Source organism: Musca domestica, unplaced genomic scaffold (assembly GCF_030504385.1).
Source record: "Musca domestica strain aabys unplaced genomic scaffold, Musca_domestica.polishedcontigs.V.1.1 1, whole genome shotgun sequence".
NCBI classification, from domain to species: Eukaryota; Metazoa; Arthropoda; class Insecta; order Diptera; family Muscidae; genus Musca; species Musca domestica.
Window position 1 is genome coordinate 37,953,196 of NW_026712114.1, and position 24,665 is coordinate 37,977,860.

The 24,665-nt window shown below is 35.7% G+C and overlaps 1 long non-coding RNA gene across 1 annotated transcript; it reads right to left on the reverse strand.

Moving 5' to 3' along the window:
- Positions 1-229: 229 nt before the first annotated feature.
- LOC109611744 (uncharacterized) lies at positions 230-665 on the reverse strand. Its single transcript, XR_002194081.1, has 2 exons — positions 578-665; positions 230-510 (listed from the first exon to the last, which is right to left on the reverse strand). It is a non-coding gene; the product is annotated as an uncharacterized LOC109611744 (long non-coding RNA).
- Positions 666-24,665: the final 24,000 nt, after the last annotated feature.

Below are 24,665 nucleotides of genomic sequence, written 5' to 3' on the forward strand. Positions count from 1 at the left end.
CATTCAATAAAATTAAAAAATGTAAAAATTAAGGCGTTTGACTTTTTTGTATTTTTTATCTCACCCTTATTTTTATAGAAAAGTCGATGTTTGGGAAAATTTTTAAGGTTTCCTGAAAAAAATCGTCTGTTTGATTTTATTCAAGAATTGTCTGGCCCAAAAATCGAGTTATTTACTCTATGCTGTAAAGCATTTTTCCACTAATCCGAAAGTAACAAGTTCCACGGTGCACTGTTGTTCGAATTTATTTATGTAAATGAAATGAAAGTAAATGTTTACCACCATATACATATACGAAACGAACTTCTCGCCAGGCAAACACAAACACACAACAATATTCCATTACAAATGAGCGAAATGTCGAAAAAAATCGAAAAATAAAACCAAACGAGAAATGTTCAGAAAAAGTGTTATAATGTCACTTTTACAATGTTTGTTAAAAATGTTACCAGCGGCGGCGCTGCTTTAATGATTGTCCGACAGTCGGAGGATCACAGGATGAGTTGGGACCTTGAAACAAACGATAAGCATTTATTTAAATTAAAATACATTTTGTTACATATTAACATTTTGCCACCTTTTTTGTTATTCGCTGAAACACAATGATCCATCGACAGACCGAATTTATGGCGTATAATTTGTATAAAATGTAATGGCACAGAAACAATATCGATTAATTGACATTTTATAGTGCAAACAAAAAAAAAAAAAAAAAAAAAAAAACAAAATTGAACAGGATAAGTGTATACATGGTAAAATTAAGAAGCTAAAGTCATTTCAAATAACGATACCCACCCTTCTAATTTACCATTTCAATATTACTGCATGAAAAGCGATTCACTTCAATTTATAAGTATTAATTTTAAGAATGAGATGTTGAGATTGAGTGCTATATGAACACGTGGACCTGCACAGACAATTTTCTGTCTTATGCTGTAGTATTCATTACGAACTTCAAATACCAAATTTGAAACAATTCCGGGGAATAATATCGTTAAAATCATCAAAATACCGAATATCGGGAGGTACCGCTATATGGGGGCTATACGAAGATGAGGACCTGCACAGACACTTTTCTGTCTTATGCTGTAGTATTTATAACGAACTTCAAATACTAAATTGTGCCAAACAGGAGTGAAAAATTAAAATTTCGATGCCCTCCTTTTCAAAATTATGTCAAAATTTTCAATAAGTACAGGGTTGCCCATATTCGACTTGTCCGGAGTCTTGTCCGCAGGCAACATTCTTTGCGTCAATTGAATTTTGTACGGGAACAAATGCAAATCAATGCGAATAATCCGTTGTAAAGTGGACCGAGCCATGCCCAACTGCTGAGAACGGCGTTTTTGGGATGTTCTTGGAGACCTCTCAACACTGGCTCGTACGGCAGCGATATTCTCGGCCGATCACCTTGGTCGACATTTATATGGCCTCTCCGAATTAGAAAGAGCCTTAGCAGTCGAAAATTTTTCGTATGAACGCTTAATTCTTAGAAGGCGCACTTCTCACATTTTTTAATGTTTTAAAAGCACGTTGAGTTTTCACTATTGATTTCTTGTAAATTTCAACTATTTCAGAGCGCTCGCGTGGCGTGTATTGGTTCATGGTAAAAATCTGCTTGGACTGACGCTTCAAACGCGGTATGTCATTAAGCGGTGTGACATCTCTGTCAAAAGTTATGGCGATGCCAGATGGGTCCGTCAAATATGGGCAACCCTGTATCAACATAAAATCTACATATCGCAATAGTTGTGCCTAGGACAACCGCTACTACGTCGCCGAAAAGCCCACCTTAGATTCCTTCTAACAGTTCGTGTTAGGCCTTTTTAGTACTCAAAATGCACAACTTGTTTTGTTTGACAAAATGTTTTGATCAAAACTTCAAACATCGTTCTAAGTTTTCAAGGTTTTATTTATTATTCAAGTTTTTTCTTTTTCGGAAAGAATAATAGGAAAACGTTTAAACTTTACCCCAAAAAAAGTTTATCGAAGAGGATATTAGTAAAACCATTGCACAATGGACCTACATACAATTTTTCTGTCTAATAAACCAACAGTTACATCAATATCAAATTTCAAATATATCCCTTAATCCAATACCAAATTTAGTAACATTTAGTTCTCAAATCCCAACCAATCTGCATCTCTCAATTCTAGATAAACGTGATTAGTACTAAAAGTGATTCAAAATTAGTACTATGTAGTACTTGTATTTAGTACTCGTCGAAATAGTACGAATTTGCGAAACCACTACAAGATCTCAACACCAGCTACCAACACAGACCTCAATAACAAATTTTAGGATTCCAGATCTATCTCTTCACGCAATACTAAATTTGGTAGCATTTAGTACCTTTCGAACAATTATAGTAAGAAGTTTCTAAACAATATTTATACCCTACAACACTATGTGTTGGGGGTATTATAAGTTTGATTGGGCCAAAAATTATGTAACACCTCGAAATATTGGTTTCCCATATAGGAAAGTATATATGGCTCTTCCTAGCTCGCCGAGCTGAGTCGATCTAGCTATGTATGTCCGTCCGTCCGTCTGTCCGTCTGTCCGTCTGACCATGTTAATTTGTAATCACTCTACAGGTCGCAATTATGGCCCGATCTTCACGAAATTTAGAATGTAGGTGGGGTTAAAGTCAGAATAGAACCCTATTTCTTTTGGAGATGATCGCCAAATGTTTAGGGGTTGAAATGGACCAAATACTGAAAAAATGTCGGATTTTGCAGTAGCTATACAGGTTGCAATTATAGACCAATCGCATGTAGCTAGAGTTTAGGGCGAGGAAGAAGCCTACCAATTTGGGTGGTCATCGGATAATATTTAGCGGGTAAAATAGACCATATCTTTTGTGTTGAAAGAATTCAAAATTTTTCATTAAACCGTGAATATTTTAAATCCCGTCGAAACCACAAAGCCATGACAAGGTTACTTCTGACCTTTACATTGATGTTAACATTCAACAAATCGGATATATAGCAAAATATGTGCGATATATATGTCTATCAAAGAAGATATGCTTGAAAGATCTCTTATATGTCGAGAACGGCTGAACTGATTACGACAGTTCTCATTAATTCAGAATGGCCTCTTGGCAGGAAAGAAAAAACGTCTAAAAAATCGCATAAAAATGTCTCTCTAAAGATGAAAATATTGGATTTGTAATATTTTCTCATATTTTTTCAATTTTGTCATATTTTTGGCATATTTTCATTTTGAATTAAACATTTGGTAATATTTCTACAGCTAACAAAACTAAGTAGTTAGGATATCAGGATATCATATACAGATCGCATTTATGGCCCGATCCTTCCTAAATTTTGCATGGGGATAAGATGAGGGTCAGAATAGATGCCTACTCTTTTTGGAGATGATCGTTATATATTTAGGGGTTGAAATGGAACAAAAAACTGCAAAATTGTCAGCAGGTCATAATTATCGCCCGATCCTCACGCACATTTGAATGGGGGTTACCGCACATTGCAAAAGCCAAGCAGTTTCAGATGGCCATCCAAAAATATTCAATGTGTGAAATAGTTTACCAACGTTTGTAGACTAAATACGAAAATGTCCATTCCTGCGACTTTTTGGAGACGCACTTCTGACTATTTCGTAAACGCTGATTTTGTTGAAGAATATAGTCAAATGTCTGTATCTCATATAGATGCGTTTCAGTCAAAAACCAATAATAAATGTTAATCTTTTGCCACTTCTGAGAAATTATAGGTCTTTGGGAAATATGGGTTCCAGATCTAGGAAGACCATTTACGTGCAACATCTACCAATAAATTGGAAATGAGCAAATTCGTTTAAGTTGCTTTTTTCGAAAATTAGAGAACGAAACGTGATGGTTTCTTTTATTATTTGTCACAATACCTTGTGGAATTCTTTCGAGTATCTCGCCTATATAAACTGTATGGTTTATTATAGTGTTGTAGGGTATTCAACGGTCGGCCCCGCTCGACTGTAGCCTTTGCTTACTTGTCATACCTGAAACAGTCACACGCTGAACGAATGTTGCTCTGCGGTATTTTGGCCCATTCCCGGCCAAGTGGTTGCTTAAGGTAATCGACATTTTGGTAGTTTTAGTGCCAACATTGCTTTCCAAAATACTCCAGACACAATGTTATGAGATCCAGCCGAAGGTGCACATTACTCTATTCTAAAAGTACTCTAACGATAGCCACTTGTGGATTTCCAGCCAAATATAAAGAAATCACACTATCACTATTGAATTCCATCACGAATAACTTTTTTTCTGGAAAATGTTCACCAATGCTCTTTTACGCTTGTAAACAATATATTGAGCTGTAACTGGAATAATTTTAACTGTGGAATAATTTAACTGTTGTCGGAAGAGTGGCTTAGAAAGAAAGACTGCAGTCTGAAATTGGTTGGTTTTGGTTTTTTATCTCACCCTGTATATCTCACAGCTCTTCGATATTCCCCATTACCAATTTTAGTATTATTTAGTACAATTGTAGTACGAATATTCAAAACCAACACCTTCTCTACACCACATGCAACACCAAATTTAGTACTTTTCGTACAATTATAGTACACATTTCCAAGCCCACTTCAATACCAAATTTGAGGATTCCAGCCCTATTCCTTTACTCAATACCAAATTTACTACCATTTAATACTTTTGGAACTATTATAGTACATATGGCTCAATAAGAAAGGATTCTCAACGTGAAGGAAACCAGGAAAATGCAACTCTCCACTGGAGTCTTATTATGTCAAGTACACAAAAACTTGTATGGAATATTGGGGTAAAATTATACATTTAGTTGCTCGTTAACGTCTAAAATGCATTTCTGTTGTCTCTAAATTTTAAATATATCCAAACTGAGTATATGTTTTGACAAAATAGGGGCACTAAAAGAAAACAAGTTAAAAAGCAGTAAGTTCGGCCGGGCCGAACTTTGAATACCCTCAATCATTTGGAACGAATTTGGAAATTTTCAAAAAATAAAGTCCTTAAAAAATTCTGTTAAAGTTTTAAAAATACCGAATATAGCCGTTATATTGGGGTCTATACGACATGGTCCTACATAGTCCTTGTTTGTCATAAGCCATTACCATATTGAAATTCGAAACTTGAAATAAATGGTGAATAATGTGGCTAAAATCATTAAAAATATCGTATATAGGGAGGTTCTGTTATATCGGAGCTGTACGAATACCTGGACCAGCATAGACAATTTTCTTTCGCAGGCTATAGCATCCATTACGAACGTCAAATACGAAATTTCAAAAAATGTCGGTGGGTATTGTACCTACAGAATATAGGGAGGTACTGATATATGGGGCCTATACGAAGACCTGTACCTGCATAGAAAATTTTCTGTCACAGACTGTAGTTTCCATTACGAACTCTAAATACGTAATTTGAAACAATTCCGTTAAATAATGACGCTAAAAACATCAAAATACCGAATATCGGGAGGTACCGTTGTATGGGGGCTATACGAAGACGTGGACCTGCACAAATAATATTCTGTCATAGGCAGTAGTATCCATTTCGAACTTCAAATACCAAATTTGAATCAATTCCGATGAATAATGTCGCTAAAATCATCAACATACCAAATATCGGGAGGTACCGTTGTATGTGAGCTATACGAAGACGTGGACCTGCACCGATAATATTCTGCCATAGGCTGTAGTATTCATTTCGAACTTCAAATACCAAAGTTGAAACAATTCCGGTGAATAATGTCGCTAAAATCATCAAAATACCGAATATCGGGATGTACTTATATATGGGGGCTATATGAAAACGTGGACCTACATGGCCCATTTACGAACTTATCCTGCCTACTGGAAAAATAAACACATATGCAAAATTTTAGCCTTCTATCTCAATTCGTTCGAAAGATAGCGTGATTACAACAGACAGACGGACATGGCTAAATCGACTTAGAATTTTACGCTGATCAAGAATATATATATTGGGGTCTGACATGAGTGTTTCGAGGAGTTACAAACGGAATGACAAAGTAAATATACCCTCCATAGTATGGCGGAGGGTATAAAATTGTATTTAGGGGGTAGAGTCTGTAATTGTGCAATGATAGTACACATTACCAAAACCACCTCCATATCATGACCACAGACACAAATTTCGGGATACAAGCTCCATTCCATCATCAAATACCAAATTTAATACTATTTAGTACTTTTCGTACAATTATAGTATATATTTGTAAGACCACCTCCATATTCTATCTCAAATTTGATACAAAATTTAGTACCAGATAACCAGATCACCGCCGATAACATACATAACCTGAATATCAATTTTAAGAATTTTATCTCTATCCCTCCACTCAATGCCAAATATAGTATCGTTGAGTATTTTGCGTACAATTATAAAACGCATATCCTAAAAAACCACCTTATACCAAATTCCAGCACTTTCTGTTCACCCATTAAAAAAATTTTGCAAAATGCAGTACTATTTAGTACTTTTTGTGCATTTGCAGAACATATTTCCAAAACCACCTCTTTATCAAAAACTTACCACGATAAAAATTTTAGCTTCATCCGTTCAACCTAAACCAAATTTTGTACCATTTATTACAGTTTGCTCACTTAGTATATCTTCAAAACTACTTTCATATATTAAACTTTCTTTCAGTCTTGATTCTGATACGAAATTTCAAGTTTATACCTCTATCCGTTCACAAAATAACAAATGATACCAGTTTAAAAGTTTAGTACTATATTAGAAATTTCCGTAACCTTAATGTCCAAGACTAAAGGAACCCTTGCTGCACTCCATTATTGACTCTTATTCCAAATTTCAAAATTGTTACTACTTTTCTACCCGATTTATCAATTACATTTCATTACAATTTGTATTGTCATTTTTTTATTTCTTTAAATTTTCGATATAAGGAAAATTATAAATTACAACGCAAAATATCACACATTTGAAACGATCACTTAATTGACATTGTTACTTTTTATATTACTCTATTATGATTTGAAGACATGTTTTTAACATTTTTTACGAAACGTAAAACGTCTAAACACGTGTGTAATATTCTGAGTACTAAGCAATTAAACAGTCATGTTAAAATTTTATTGTTCAAATTAAATGATCCTTGTTGGAAGCTAATTACCCAAGCGCCAGGGAACACCCATGACTGATCCTGAAGAAAACAAATTCCTCTCTTACATATTTGACTTTTTCCTTTTTTTATTAACTCACAAGGATCTTTATTTTTATTCAAACAAGTCTTAAGATACTGCGCAATAACAAGAACAATCCCGACACACACACACACACACATTTTAATCATGAATATCATAAACATGGAGTGAGGAATCTCGAATGGATGGCCATCATGAAGAAAGGAGTCCTCAATTGTGTGAGGCAAGGAAACAAAACCTGTTCTCTATAATTCTAAACAAAACGATTATTGGGGTTAGCGTTTTATTGTTTTCTCCTCTTCTCTACAAGAATTAAGTCAGGTAAGAAGGTTACGAAAGATACGATAGCTAGATAGCTGGGTAGCATGTGTAGAAGTAAGAAACGATGAAATGTCAGAGGAATGAAAATTGCGTAATATTTTAATTCTTTTCGACTTCATACGAAACGCAAAAAAAAAAAAAAAAAAAACAACAACTCATTTGCGACGTTGTTTAGTAGAAGATTGTTTTTGTTACGAAGGTCTAGAAAATGGGAGAATTTCTTATAAAATACATGCTATAAGGTAGAGTATCAAAAAGGATTATTAGTTGATGAAACCCAAGCCGAAGGGAGAAAAATGAGAACATTTATTAAAAAAAGAACGAAACTATGTGATCAACATATGTTATGATCAACACGACACAAGGGCGGCAGTTAATAATTTTGTGACAATTTTGCGTCGTTTTGTGATTTGTACACCTTATAACATAGTAAGAAGAGCATAAAAAATTGTTAAGTTTATATAAGATCCTGATCAGCGAAAAATGCAGTGTCGATAGTTTTGTTGAACATTCAAAGGTAACGTTTTTAATAGGTGGTCTGCTAAGTGGTTTTGTTGTCGCCTGAGGAAAGGTGAGATTGCCTAATTATCGTTTGAATTCCTGTCATTTTCAGATTTGGGATATTGACGAAACATTCATTGCGAAAACATTTATTTTTTAAAAATCGCAGGTAAAATCCAGTGGTCTATGTAAGACTTTGTCGAAATAACGTAAATCAGGGAGTATCTTCATATGGAGGCTGTTCCAAAACGTGGACCTGTATTGATAATTTTTGGCTAGTTTCTACTTGAAATCGGCGTTTACCTTTATAAAGGGAATGTATTAAAAAGGATGACAGATGCAATAGATATTTTCAATGGTTTATTTGTAAAGTGTGAGCGTTTCTTCGAAACGAGACTTTACCTTTGCGTGTGATTTCAACGAGAGCGAAAAGACAAGTGTAGTTGCAGATGAGCACAATAGCGGAACAAGGTCGTGACCAGCAACGACAACCGCAGCATTGGAAAGTGTCTCTCTGCATCCGAACTGAACGAATATGACTTTTAGGAGAAAGTGCAGAAGAGAGCGTAAGCTCTCCCCCACAATCCGAACTAGGCGAATGTGACTCCTAAAAGAGAGGCAGAGAAGATTTCCCCATTGATCTCGACTGAGAGGCCAATTAATGTGATTAATTGGAATGCTGGGGAAGGGGGGACAATGTATCGAACATATACCTTAGCGTAACCAAAGTATCAAACTTATACAGTGTGATTTCTTTATATTTTGCTGGAAATCCACAAGTGGCTATCGTTAGAGCACTCCAGCATTTAAATGTGAATAAATCTTTTGTGTCTCGTACGATCGCTCGTTACCGTGATACTGGTAGCGTAGCCCGACGTCAAGGAAGTGGTTCGAAAAGTATGTAAAGAAGCGACTTGATCGAAACTCGCGTTGCAGTGGCCGAAAAAATGGCTTGTGAGCAGAACATATCGCAATATTCCATTCGGCAAATATTGAAAAATGAGTTCGGGTTAAGCCATTGAAATTCCAAAAAGTGCAAGAATTTTCTCCGATGAGAAATTATTCGTTGTGCAGCAGTTTGTAAACAAACAAAATGAACGTGTTTACTTGCCAAGGAGGTCAGCTGGAAATGTGCAACTTCGGTTGGCCACCAGAACTTAAGCGCCAGCCATGGTGATGGTGTGGGCCGCCATAACAGCCGATGGTCGCTCTCTGCTCGTATTAATCGATCGTTGCATCAGAATAAATGCCGAATATTATCGCGAAAATATTCTGGAGGGTGTATTAAAGCCTTGGACACATAAATATTTTGGCCGCAGACCTTGGACATTCCAACAGGACTCAGCACGCGCCACCCAAGAAATGTTACAAAATAAGGTTCCTCGCTTCATTTCCAGCGCACAATGGCCACCAAAATCTCGGGATACCAATCCGTTGGACTATTGTGTCTGGAGTATTTTGGAAAGCAAGGTTGTCACTAAAAGATAACAAAGTGTCGATCCTCTCAAGCAAGCGCTTCGCCGGGAATGGGCCAAAATACCACAGAGCAACTTTCTGGCAGCGTGGTACGGTTTCATTGGCCGTTTGAAGGCCATAATTCATGCCAAAGATGACCAATTCGAACAAATCTAAACTTATTCTAAAATTTGATGCTACTTCCGAATTTTTTTGCTTTCATTCAATAAAATTATAAAAATTATGGCACTTAACTTTTTTGCAGTTTTTATACCTTCACCTTGGAAAGGAGGGTATATTAACTTTGTCATTCCGTTTGTGACATCCCTAAATATTCGTAATAGACCCCATAATGTATATATATATTCAAAATCAGCATAATTGTCCGTCTGTCTGTTCAAATCGCGATATAGCCCATATTATTTGACGTTGAGTGTCAAAATTTAGCAGAATAATTTTTGATATAGTCCCCATATAGCGGTACCTCCCGATATTTGATATTTTGATGATGTTTGCCACATTTTCCCACGAATATGTCTAAAAATTGGTATTTGAGGGTCATATTGGGTTCTAATGTTTCCTGTACCCTAAGGTGGAGGGTATTAAAAGTTCGACCCGGCCGAACTTAATGTTTTTTCACTTGTTTTAATTTACTCTGTATATGGCCATAATAGATTGGTTTTGCCAAATACGGCCGGAATCAAATTTGAGAGAAGTAGTAGACGGATTTTATTTTTATTGTACCCATAATGTGTAATATATACCCCAGATAGAATGAATTCTCTCATATACGACCGTATTTAGCGTATAGGAAAATATGTCGAATTTGGTGAGAGTAATTTCTTTACTGGTTTTATATTTAAGCCAAATATTAATACTGTGTGGTAGGAGAGATCACATTCAGCATCAAAATATATCTTTCAAAATTTAGTGAAAATCCATTTAGCTTTAGCTCCATCCGATTTCAAATTTACAAACCTATAACCGTAAATCAATAACGATCATAAATTCCGACAATAAGGAATATATTTTAATTAATGTGTTTTCCTAATGCCTTTAAGTTAGACCAAGAAAGAGTAAACCAAAAAATTCTCGAGACGGACATCGTTGGATTGACTTCAAATTCCCTAAAACTCATTTCGTCCAAACAAACATTGGGTCTAAATCCTTTATTTTGAAGACACATATTTAGGGCGTATCATTGTCATTAGGATGAAGGTATTATATGTGGAATTTATTGTCATAATAAAACGTCTGGACATACGAACTTTTGAGTACAAAATAATTTCAGATACTTGTCCACATGTTGTGTTGGGTAACTTTTGCATATATGACATACGACATTGAAACGAAAAAACTTCAGAAAGAGAGAGAACGATAAATATGTTAGTAAGAACTTAGCTCAGCTACGATCAAGGATACATACTTGCAACCCATATTCTGGCATTCTTTATAATGACCTAATTATAGATCAAAGAGGAGAACAAAAAAAGGAAAACAAAAGAATACGACACAATTCGTAGAAATGAATAAAAAAAACAAGAGCTGGTGAAGGAACATCCCCTGAATGACATCATGCATGCCAAAACAACAATGTGCACACATATGCATACATAACTTACATATGCACATATATATGCATATACATTGTTGCATGACGATTGTAGATGCACCTGCACCCTAGCATTCTTGAGAACCACATACACACACATATGCATAAACAGGAAATAAAAATAAAGCAGCCAAGAAGCAGGACGTGAATTAAAAAAAAAAAACTTTTATGATAAAGGGTTGATGGTGAATTTCGAAAGTGAGCTAAAGAAACATTTTGCAATTCAAACATTAATTTTCACACATGTTCATCATTCCTTGCCATACCACCATTCCACATGCATATTAATAATAACAACCATGTTCATCATGGCGTCGGTGTGTGCGTGATAAATGTAATAATTCTTTTTTTTATTATTATAATTATGAGTCATCCAGTTATTGGTGCATCCGCCAAGAGTTGACAATATGGGCCACCACTCCAGGGTTTTTTTCTTTCGCTCAGCAAATGAATCACAATCTAACTTAGTTGACCTTCAAAACAAATGGCTTCCCCTGCAACATTGCTACATTGGAAAATCTACATAGACTACTCCTTCCCTGCCATCAAAGTTGTTGTGCACTGACTTCGGGCAAAAATCGCCAATAGATGGGTTGGGAATTTCATGCAAAAATTCAAAAACAAAAACAACAAATTGCTGAACAATATTGTACAAAGTATGTCTCTGGCGTTTACATAAATTATGCACCCCTGTTTCTGGCCATGTAACAAATTTTTAAATCACATAAAATGTATATGTATATATGTCTATGTGTGCATATTGCATTACGGGTTTCCCTTACATCTAAAGTTGGCTGTTATGTAATACGTTATTTTGAAGTGAAGTAGCGTTTCATGTTGCTTATCGCAAAATAACGCAAGAAAACGATGTTAAAGTAACACCATTTACACCCAAAACCGATGGATTTTTGCATGAATGGATGGCGCGGCATATTCCCGGAGGATAGAAGTGATACAACAATCGATAAAAACACGCAGACTTTGATAGTAAATTAGGTTATTCCGAAAGAAAAGCTGAAGTATTCCGTATTTTGTCACAAAAAATGTGTGTCCTGCACCACTATAATTTGGGGTTAAGTTCCCGAAATCTGAAACCATTAACTATAATGAACAAATTCCTCAAGATATGTTCATACATAAAAAGATAACTTTAAAAATTATTCGAAACACCGAGATTAGATCTCTTAATTGCTATTGTTCGAAGTTATATGTAATGTGTTCATTTTTATACCCTCAGCCATATGGCTACAGAGGGTATATATCATTTGATACGGCCAAAACGTGCCTAGTCTAAATAACGGTTTTAGACCCTAGATCTCTTTCGACCAAATCCGTTTCAGAACATTTGGCGTCGATCTAGCGATGTCCGTCCGTCCGTCTGTTTGTCTGTCTGTCTGGTTGGCTGGTGCGCACAATAACTTCAAAGGGAGTATCCGATTTGGTCCAAATTGACTACAACGTAATATTTTTGTCAAACTTAGATCGGGTTCGGAGATGGGCAATATCGGTTCACTCCTTCTGGTACCTCCCCCACAAAAGGTAGAAATTTTCAAAAAATATATTTTTTGCACAGAAAGAGAAAGGATAATCCGATTCTGCTCCAACTTTGCACATCCTAATATTTGCGTCAATGCTAGGTCAGGTGCTAAAATGGACAATATCGGACCACTCTATCAAGTACCTTCTCCACAATGGGTCAAAATTTTGAATAATTACAACTCTCGTAAAATGTGATATAAGAGTCCGATTGTCTTCAAATTTCACACATCCCAATATTTATGTTAACCCAAGGTCTGGTGTTAAGATGAACAATATCGGTCCACTCCTTCAGGTACCTCCCCCACAAAAGGTCGAAATGTTCAAAAAATATATTTTTTGCACAGAAAGAGAAAGGATAATCCGATTCTGCTCCAACTTTGCATATCCTAAAATTTGCGTCAGTACTAGGTCAGGTGTGGAAATGGACAATATCGGTCCACTCCATCAAGGACCTCCCCCACAAATGGTCAAAATTTTGAATAATTACAATCTCATTAAATGTGATGTAAAAGTCCGATTGTCTTCAAATTTCGCACATCCCAATATTTATGTTAACCCAAGGTCTGGTGTTAAGATGAACAATATCGGTCCACTCCTTCTTGTACCTCCCCCACAAAAGGTCGAAATGTTCAAAAAATATATTTTTTGCACAGAAAGAGAAAGGATAATCCGATTCTGCTCCAACTTTGCATATTCTAAAATTTGCGTCAGTACTAGGTCAGGTGTGGAAATGGACAATATCGGTCCACTCCATCAAGTACCTCCCCCACAAATGGTCAAAATTTTGAATAATTACAATCTCATTAAATGTGATGTAAAAGTCCGATTGTCTTCAAATTTCACACATCCTAATATTTGTATTAACCCGTGGTCTGGTGTGAAGGGGGAATACATCTGTCCACTCCTTCTGGTACCTCCCCCACAAAATATTGAAATTTTGAGTACTGATGAAGCTCATAAAACGCCAAATTAACATCCGATTCCATTTAGACTTGGCACATCTGTCGAAATATTTATTTCATATTTTTGGGTCCGATAGGAAATGGGCAATATTGGCCCATTCCTTCGGGATCTGCTCCATAGAGAATCAAACGTTAAAATAATCTTAACACTAGTCAAAATATTTTTAGATAATCGAACATAGGCTGAGGGTATACAACTGGCGGCAATACTGATACTTTTTAACTTGTTTTTTTTTTAATCTTCTATCCAGCTTCAAATATTAAATTTAAAATAATTTGGTTAAAAAAATTGGCTAAAATCATCAAAATACTGAATATTGAGCGGTAACGTCATATGGGACTACAAGAAGCCGTGGATGAATATAGGCAATGTAAAGTTCGATTCTCGCTGTGTTCCGGTACAGTATTACTAAAATATTTATAAGGGTTATGTTTCGAAACGGTACATTTTCTTAGTGTACCACTCCACCTCGGAACGGTACAGAACACTACGGTGCAGTACCATACTGTTTATTTCCGAACGCTGTCCTAGACGCACTATTATGTCAATTCTCTAAATTTCACATCATTGCACGAATCTTTCAAAAGAAAGACGGTCATAGTTAAATCGATGTTACATTAATCACAAATATGTATACTTTATAGGGTCTACTACGAATATTTGGAGGTGTTACAAATTGATGGGATATGTGATAATTTTTAGAAATATTTAATAAGAGTGAATTAATAAAAACTTTAAAATGGCCATAACTCCTTAAATATTGAGTTTTCGGCGTTTTTAGCTATTATTTGTGATCACTTTTTAAGAGTGAATTAATAAAACCTTTAAAATGACCATAACTCCTTAAATTTTAAGGTACCAGATATAGTCGACCGAAGTATTCCATTTTTAAGCTTCATCTAATACAGATAAAAATATTGGTACGACCAAGATTATTTACAAAGATACACTCCATCTTAACACCAGACCTTGGGCTAATAAAAATATTGGGATATGTGAAGACAATCGTCTCTTACATCACATTTTATAAGAGTTGTAATTATTCAAAAATTTGACCCATTGTGGAGGAGGTACTTGATAGAGTGGACCGATATTGTCCATTTTAGCACCTGACCTAGCACTGACGCAAATATTAAGATTTACAAAGTGAGGGCAAAATATATTTTTTTTTAAATGTCGACCATTTGTGGGGGAGGTACCAAAAGGAGTGGAGCGGTATTTTCCATCTAAACACCAGACCTTGGGTTAATATAAATATTAGGATGTGTGAAATTTGAAGACAATCGGTGTCTTACATCACATTTCAAAAGAGTTGTAATTATTCAAAATTTTAACCCTTTGTGTGGGATGCACTTGATGGAGTGGACCGATATTGTCCATTTTCGCACCTGACGCAAATATTAAGATATGCAAAATTGAAGCAAAATCGGATTATATTTTCTCTTTCTGTGCAGAAAAGATATTTTTTGAAAATTTCGACCTTTTGTGCGAGAAGTATCAGAAGGAATGCACCGATATTGCCCACCTTCGAACTCGATCTAAGTTTGTATATACCAAGTTTGGACCAAATCGGATGCTCCCTTCGAGAATTATCGTGCGCACCAGCCAGACAGACGGACGGACATCGCTAGATCGTCTCCAAATGTTCTGAAACGGATTTGGTCCAAAGAGACCTAGGGTCTAAAAACCTTATTTCGTTGTGACCGTATCAAATGATATATATCCTCTCTTTCAAGTAAAGCGTAATATTGTAACAGCTGTAGAAAAACTTAAAAATAATAAATAAAATAAAATCAGAAAAATTCAGTAAATATTTGTTTTAATTTTCATGCAAATGTCGACCGTGACTTTGCCTCAAGTGGCTCATCCGCTTTGTCCAATTTTGGCATACTCTTTCCAAAATTTCGGCAGTCATCTCACGAATAAATTCAGTGGACCTGCTTATGGGGGCTTTTCTAATACCATTTTCAATACCAAAAGTCCTGCAGACATATATAGACATAGCTAGAGTGATTTCCACAGACGGACAGATCGACGGACGGATATTGCTAAATCGACATAGAATTTTATGCTGATCAAGAATACATATACTTTGTGGGGTCTAAAACGTATATTTCGAGGTGTTACACACGGAATGACAAACTTAATATACCCTCCATACTATGGTGGAGGGTATAAAAATGATGCATAGTGAGAGAATCTGGAAAATGGTAAGAGTATTTGTCGAAGGTTGGTTAACAGTTAAGAAAAAAGACCTGTCTAAAAGAACTGTCTAAGACACAACAGCGAAGCCTGTACGCAGATGTAAAATGATGAAAAGAGTGAGCTACACTAAATAAGGGAACCATCTCGAAGTAATGCGAAAGCGGGGCAGAGGTGGAGTACTTCCGAGGTCGGTAGGAAGTGGGTTTTTGAATTTTGTAACGAAACCGTCTAATGCGTAAAGCAGTCTCCCATGCCAACCCGCAAAAAAATGCGAAATATATACGAAAATATTGGAGTCCCTTTGTATATGATCAAGGATATACCCGCACAAAGGCTTTCGTGGTTTTGATCTACAAACAAATAGTACCAAATCAACTTTTAATTTTCCACAACCAAGTTTTCGTATTTTGATGATCATTTTTGCGGAATATCCTTTGGCATACATTTGAAATTGGAAATAGTCCACGTTTCCTTTTAGTCCCTTTATCATGGTACCTCCCGATATTCGGTATTTAAAATTGGATATTTCAAACTTGCAACAAGCCTCTCTTGCAGAAAATGTATGGCATTTTGAACTACAAGTTGATATTTGAACAAGGACATGTAACACGAAATAAGCACTTAATAAGTAATGTTTAGTGACCAAAGTCGATTAAAAAGACTTTGGTTTGTTCATTAAATTATTTGATAGGTTTTTAACATCTTTCCTTAAATAATTCCTTAAATATCTGTTACTTTCCTATTTCGAACGAAAAGATCCAGCTCTTTCTAACTTGTTCTTTTTTTTTCTTTGTAATAATAATTAATTCTCTTTCCAAAATTTGGATTGGTTGGCCTCTCCCCTTGCAAACGTTTTCATTCTGACTTGATCTCTTTTAAGGCTTTCTGGCGTGAACAAAGTTAAATATTTACAAAAGTTACCACGACTTTAACACCCAGCCATCCTGTTAGCGAACCAGCCAGCATATTTATGTCAACGCTATTGGCATAGAAACTGGCAAAGTCAGGCACATATAATTTTATTTGACAAGAATTCCCTCTCTCCTTCTCTATTTACTTCGGCAAAAAGAAATGGTATTGGTTGTTGCGTGGTGGGCTTACTAAGACTTCCTGTTCGTTTGTGTCTGTTCACCAAGGAGATTTGAGTGCGTGTTACAGCCTCTTTTATCTTCTTTTATGTTTCATGTTAGCTCGGTAAATGGTAAAGTTTTAAGGGTTTTATGACTGCGACTTAAACAAATTTGCATAAATTCACGCAAAAACCTGACGCTTAGATACCCAAATGCGTTGTGATGCGTAATTAAGAAAGTTGTATTTTTGTGCTAAGGACACCCCTTTTTTGGAAAATTTAATCATCCTAAGACACAATTTTACTATGAGGTGTTGTTGAAGAAAATATTTGATATGTCAGGAATGAGAGATATTGTCAGCAAAAATTATGATAGTGAAGAAGACATTAGGAATAGGTCGGTATGCTGATAGAAATATACCCTCAGCCAATTATATACCTATATAATGATCTATATCTTCGATCGGATTGTAATAACGATCGGATTTAACAACCTTACCTTAAAATTTAAGATTCGTTCCAACAGTTCATGTTAGGCCCTTTTATAAGTATGTCTATCTCTTCACTCTTTGGTAACATTTGGTACGCATATCAAAAACAATGTACATCTCTCCATTCTAGACACAAACAGTGATTTAAAATTAGTACCATTAGTACATTTCTAAAACCACGTCCATATTTTAATTCCAGATACCAAAAGAGACCTCAATATCAAAATTCTGGATTTTGAAATTTATATTTTGAAATTTAGTACCATTTAATACTTTACAAATACAGTACGTATTTCCAAACCACCACCAATTCTCAAACAAATGTGCCATCAGTAATCTATATATCAAATTTCAGAATTTTATCACTTCTTACAACTGCAGTACACATTTGCGAAGCCACCGCATCGCCAGACCTCAGTATCAAATTCAGGGATTGCAACTCTATCCTTCCACTAATTACCAATTTCAGTAACATTTAGTACTTTTTTTCATTTGCAAAACCACATACATATCTTAATTCCAGACACTAACAGAGAGGTCTCTGATTTTCTCTCAAATTTTAGAAATGAAATTTTACCAAATTTCAGATTTCAAACCTATCTGATCATTCAATACCAAATATAGTGCTATGACGTACTTTTCATGCACTTGAAGCACACATTTCCAAAACCATCTCTTTAACCTAATCTAATTAAAAATTCAAAATTTTAGGTTCATCCGTTAACCTTAAACCATTATGTACTTTTCGTACACTTATTACTCATTTCTAAAACCACCTTTACTTCCCAATCTTCATTTTAATATCATATTTTTATACCCTCCGCCATATATAGTATGTAGGTACATTAAGTTCGCCATTCCGTTTGTAACTCATCGAAATAATCATTTTGGACCCAACAAATATATTCTTGATCAGCGTAAAATTCTAAGACGATTTAGCCATCTCCATCCGACAGTCAAAACGAATTAATATAGGAACCTAAAATTTTGCACAGATCTGTCTTTTGTCTGCAGGCAGATCAAGTTCGAAGATGGGCTATATCGGTCCACGATATCGTATAGCTCCCATATAACGGTACCCCCGATATTCGGTATTTTGATGATTTTAGCCACATTTTTTAAGGAAATTGTCTGAAATTCTACGCAAAAAATTCCTTGTGAGCACTCTACCCCCTGAAAGAGAATTGTCTACATAGGTCCTCCCGATATTCGGTATTTTGATGATTTTAGCCACATTTTTCAACGGAATTGTCAAAAATTCCACACAAGAAGTTCTTTGTGAGCACTTTACACCCTGAAGGAGAATTGCCTATATAGGTCCACGATGTCGTATAGCCCCCATATAATGGTACCCCCGATATTCGGTATTTTGATGATTTTAGCCACAACTACACAAGAATTTCTTTGTGAGCATTTTGCACCCTGAAAGAGAATTGCCTATATAGGTCCACGATGTCGTATAGCCCCCATATAACGGTACCCCCGATATTCGGTATTTTGATGATTTTAGAAACATTTTTTAAGGATATTGTCTGAAATTCTACACAAAAAGTTCCTTGTGAGCACTTTACCCCCTGAAAGAGAATTGCCTATATAGGTCCACAATGTCGTATAGCCCCCATATAACAGTATCCCCGATATTCGATATTTTGATGATTTTAACCACATTTCTCAACAGAATTGTCTACAATTCCACACAAGAAGTTGTGAGTACTTTACCCACAGACATAGATTTGTCTGTATAGGTCCACAATATCGTATATCCCCCCAATATATCGGTACCTTACGATATTCGGTTTTTTAAGATTTTAACTGAATTTTATATGGTTTTTTTTTTTTGAAAATTTCTCAATTCGTTCCAGATGGTGGAGGGTATTCAAAGTTCGGCCCGGCCGAACTTACTGATTTTTTACTTGTTTTATTTAATTTTAGCTCTATTCATTCACATAATACCAAATGGTACCATTTTATATGTTTAGTGCAATTTTAGAACTTTTCGTAACCTTAAATTCATAATTCCAAAGACCCCTTTGGTACATTTATCCTGCACTCCATCAGTGATTCCAAATTGAAAATTCCGTTTGTCCGTCATGTCCTTTATATCATTTATGTTAAAGGTAAAGTACATACAAAAAATTCATCCCGATAGCTATACACCAAGGCGTTCATGTTGAACTATTTTTGGTACTCTTTAGTACGGACTGTTTTCTGCATTCATTGGAAAATCACATACAAAACTTTCGAGCTCTTAGGCACTTAATAACAAATTACAATATATTGTACCTTCTACGAGGCTTTTTGGGAATGCGTACTAAAACTACGGGACTTTGTAGGAGTTGTGAAGAACCCCTGTTGGAGACTTCACCACATACAATGCAAATGACACAATATATTTATACCCTACACCACAAGGTGGTCAGAGTATTATGTCTTTGTGCATTTGTTTGTAACAGGCAAAAGGAAATGAGATAGACCCATAGTTCCTTTTGATGATCTGCATAGAAACACACTCTGAGTCGATTTATGCATGTCCGTCCGTCCGTCCGTCTGTTCATGTATTTTTGTAAACAAAGTACAGGTCGCATTTATTGCCCGATCCAGATGCACAGATCATTTGTTTGGCCCTTTTGATGATCTGCATAGAAACACACTCTGAGTCGATTTATGCATGTCCGTCCGTCCGTCCGTCTGTTCATGTATTTTTGTAAACAAAGTACAGGTCGCATTTATTGCCCGATCCAGATGCACAGATCATTTGTTTGGCCCAAGGGTTCGTCCCCCTATAGAAATTGGAGATAATCGGTCAAAATTTAGATATAGCTCCCATATATATCTTCGTCCGATTTGCTTTTTATTGTGCACCAAATGTGTAATATCAGCCCGAATTGTATGGAATTTTGCATATACACCCAAATTAGGCCTGAAAATATGTATACCAAATTTGATCGAAATCGGTTCAGATATAGCTATAGCTCCCATATATATTGTTCATCCGATTTGTTATTTTTGTCCACCGCCGCCGTAATATGCAGTCTGCAACAACAATATTTGGGGAAATATATCAAATACAGCTCAGAAATACATTTGTTAAATTTTATCGAGATCGGTTCAGATTTGGATATAGCTCCCATATATAACTTCGTCCGATTTACCTTTGATGGTGCACCAAACGTCTAATATTTGCCCAAATTGGATGACATTTGGCACTTACGACCGAAGCTAGTATGTCAAATTTGGTGAAGATCGGTTCAGATATAGGTATAGCTCCCATATATACAGTTCATCCGATTTGTCATATTTTTTACCCACAGCCGTAATATGCACTCCGTAACAACGATATTCAGGGAAATATATCAAATACAGCTCAGAAATACCTTTGCTAAATTTTATCGAGATCGGTTCCGATTTGGATATAGCTCCCATATATATTTTTATCCGATTTCAAATTAATTGTGCACCAAATGGGCAAAACAAGTCCGAATTTAAAAGATACAAATGCTTCGTCATATTTAGTCCTTTGAACTTTAAAAAACCCATAAAAACTTTTGATTGTTATGTGGAGCTCTACTAAATTAGCAAAGTGGTGTAGGGTATCATAAAGTCGGCCCCGCCCGACTTTAAGACTTTCTTTACTGGTTATATGTTGTTTTAGTACAAAATTACTTAGGCAAAGCCACATACTAAATTTAAGAATATTGATTTTACAATTCTGCTGTATTTGATACTTTATATTGCGATATAGTATGCACAAAAATCGTATTCAATGTTTTACGAGCACATTTTATCACCTCTAGGCTTATTAAAGAGAAATTCTCTTAATTCCTAATTACTCATCCTCATGCGCATTGCCGTGGAATCTGGAATCTGCTCAAGGTGGTAAACACAGGACAGGGATAGGAGATTTTGCAACTTTTGTTGTTTTATTTTGCAAACACGTGTGTCATAATTAAATACTGAGATACACAATGACACATCCTGTACAAACCATTTGTATATACAGCGTTATGTAAAACACCCTCCTGGTAAATGGTCCATGTATCTGTCATGCTTAGATAGCTATGTAGTTCAAAAAAGTACACGATGCGTAAAAAAAGTAAATAGACCTTTATAAACATTTTTTAATTTCCCTTTCCACCCGTGAACATCCAATCACAAAAGAGCTTTTGAACCGCTGGGTTTTTGGTGGAAGGAGCATAATGGCATACATTGCTGTTAATGCCCAAGATTTTAGCTTCCAGAGTGTTGGGAGGAAATTACTTTTACTGCTGTTGCTGTGGAACATAACAAAAAGTTGGCAATGGGATTGGTAAGAAGCTTAAAAGTGCTGTATAATATTATTTCAAAAAAAAGTTGTTTCCAACCTAGAAAAAGAGGGAAGAAAGGAAGTCCAAAACAGATCTATTTATCAAAAACCCAAATGACTGGCCTACCAAGTATTGCGTCTATTTGAAAATTTGCTGATAAACATTGGGGTCTTTTGTGGGCCATAACGGGGGTAACGTAAAGAGTGGAAAGTTTGGCAATGAAATTGACATTCTGATATATATTTTGTGTGCGTGTGTGTCTGTTCGTTTGCGGTGTTCACGAGCACATAGCATGATATCAGGTTGTACCATTTGTTTAAATTCTCCATTTCAAATGTACAAATTCCATAGATACACACATCCTGGAACAATGCCTGCAAAGCCAGAGGGAGAGAAAGAGAGTGAGCGAGAGTTTGAGGGACGGCGTCACACCCTATTCCCGTTTTGGCACGCACATTGCCAAACACCTCTCTCCCTCCCCAGCTGTTCAAAAATTACTTTCACTCTCGTTTAGTTGCCACAGTGAAAAAGAGACGGAAAACCAGCCATGCCTTCAAAGGTATTCGAATGGAAATTTTTCTATAAACTTCGGCAAATACTTTGTGGAAAGATTCCTTCGACAGCAATAACAAACAGGCATACACACACACACTTACTCTCAATTTACAATACTTGTAAAGAAATAAACATTGGAATAAGAATACGGTCTTAGATTGTGTTTGTATGTAGTAGTGTGTGATGTTATGTATCCTTGGTTGCCTTTTGTCGGAGTCCTGTTTCTTTTCTTTCATTGGCATTTTCGTTTGCTGTTGTTGTTGCCTTTTGTACAACATAATCAACCATTTTGAATTTTGTCCCTCTTACATTGTTTATTTACTTTCCCGATGTAGTGAAAGCATTACAGCAACGAAACAAAAAAGGACCTTCTTTCTTTTGTTATCGTGTGTATTGTTGTTGCCTTTTTTCTACAAATGTCCTGATATTGAAGGGTACGTTTTGTTTTTTTACTGGTGCACGCATATTTTTCCATGTGGTACATAAAAACATAAGCACATAGGTATATACATATGTATGAAATATAAGGTAGGGATATACGAGGCAAGTAGGGAAAGGCACTGCACAAAGGTAAACTAAGAGTAACATTAAACCCGTTAAAAGTATATACGAAACATGGATCTAAAAGAAGTAGGACTATAGGTCCCACATTCAAACCTGAATGTAGACGAAAGCGCTGTATTATTCAAAGTGTAAATGATCATTTATTTTGCATTTTAGGAGAGTTGAAATTACACTGTGTGACAAAATTCACGCTTTTAATATTTACAGTATAAGTCAAGTAGATTATAATCTTTTTTCAAAATATGGTTAAAACCCCACTTTAACCGTGATCGTAGCAATTCAAAATATTCTACAAATTATTTGTTATGTGATGCTACTATAGATCACGGACTATAGCTAAATTCTATATCTAACCTTAACGCCAGGAATTTATAAACATTAAAAAAAAAACAAGTAAGCAAAGGCTACAGTCGAGCGGGGCCGACCGTTGAATACCCTACAACACTATAATAAACGATACAGTTTATATAGGCGAGATACTCGAAAGAATTCCACAAGATATTGTGACAAATAATAAAAGAAAGCCATCAGGATTCGTTCTCTAATTTTCGAATAATAGCAACTTTAACTAATTTACTCATTTCCAATTTATTAGTAGATGTTGCACGTAAATGGTCTTCCTAGATCTGGAACCAATATTTCCCAAAGACCTATTATCTCTCAGAAGTGGCAAAAGATTAACATTTATTATTGGTTTTTGACTGAAACGCATCTATATGAGATACAGACATTTGACTATAATCTTCAACGAAATCAGCGTTAGGAAATAGTCAGAAGTGCGTCTTTCCTGTATTTGTGAATTCTCCAAAAAGTCACTGCAATGTACATTTTCGTATTTTGTCTACAAAAGTTGGCAAACTATTTCACACATTGAATATTTTTGGGTGGCCATCCAAAACTGCTTGGCTTTTGCAATGTCCGGTAACCCCCATTCAAATGTGCGTGAGAATCGGGCGATAATTTCGACCTGCTGACAATTTTGCATTTTTTTTTGGTCCATTTCAACCCCTAAATATATGGCGATTATCTCCAAAAAGAGAAGGCTTCTATTCTGACCCTCATCTGATCCCCATGCAAAATTTTGTTAGGATCGGGCCATAAATGCGATCTGTATATGATATCCTGATATCCTAACTACTTAGTTTTGTTAGCTGTAGAAATATTACCAAATGTTTAATTCAAAATGAAAATATGCCAAAAATGTGACAAAATTGAAAAAAATATGAGAAATTTTTACAAAATCAATATTTTCATCTTTAGAAAGATATTTTTATGCGATTTTTTTATATGTTTTTTCTTTCCTGACAAGAGGCCATTCTGAATTAATGAGAACTGTCGAAATCAGTTCAGCCGTTCTCGACATATAAGAGATCTTTCAAGCATATCTCCTTTGATAGACATATATATCGCACATATTTTGCTATATATCCGATTTGTTGGATAATAACATCAATGTAAAGGTCAGAAGTAACCTTGTGATGGCTATGTGATTTCTCCGGGATTTAAAATATTTACGGTTTAATGAAAAATTTTGATTTTTTTCCACACAAGAGATATGGAATATTTTACCCGCTAAATATTATCCGATGACCACCCAAATTAGTAGGCTTCCTCCCCGCCCTAAACTCTATCTACATGCGAAATTTCGCGTCGATTGGTCTATAATTACGACCTGTATAGCTACTGCAAAATCCGACATTTTTTCAGTATTTGGTCCATTTCAACCCCTAAACATTTGGCGATCATTTCCAAAAGCAATAGGGTTCTATTCTGGTCCAAGCCCCACCTACATTCTAAATTTCGTGAAGATCGGGCCACAATTGCGACCTGTAGAGTGATTACAAATTAACATGGACAGACGGACCGACTCAGTTCGGCGAGCTAGGAAGATCCATATATACTTTCCTAT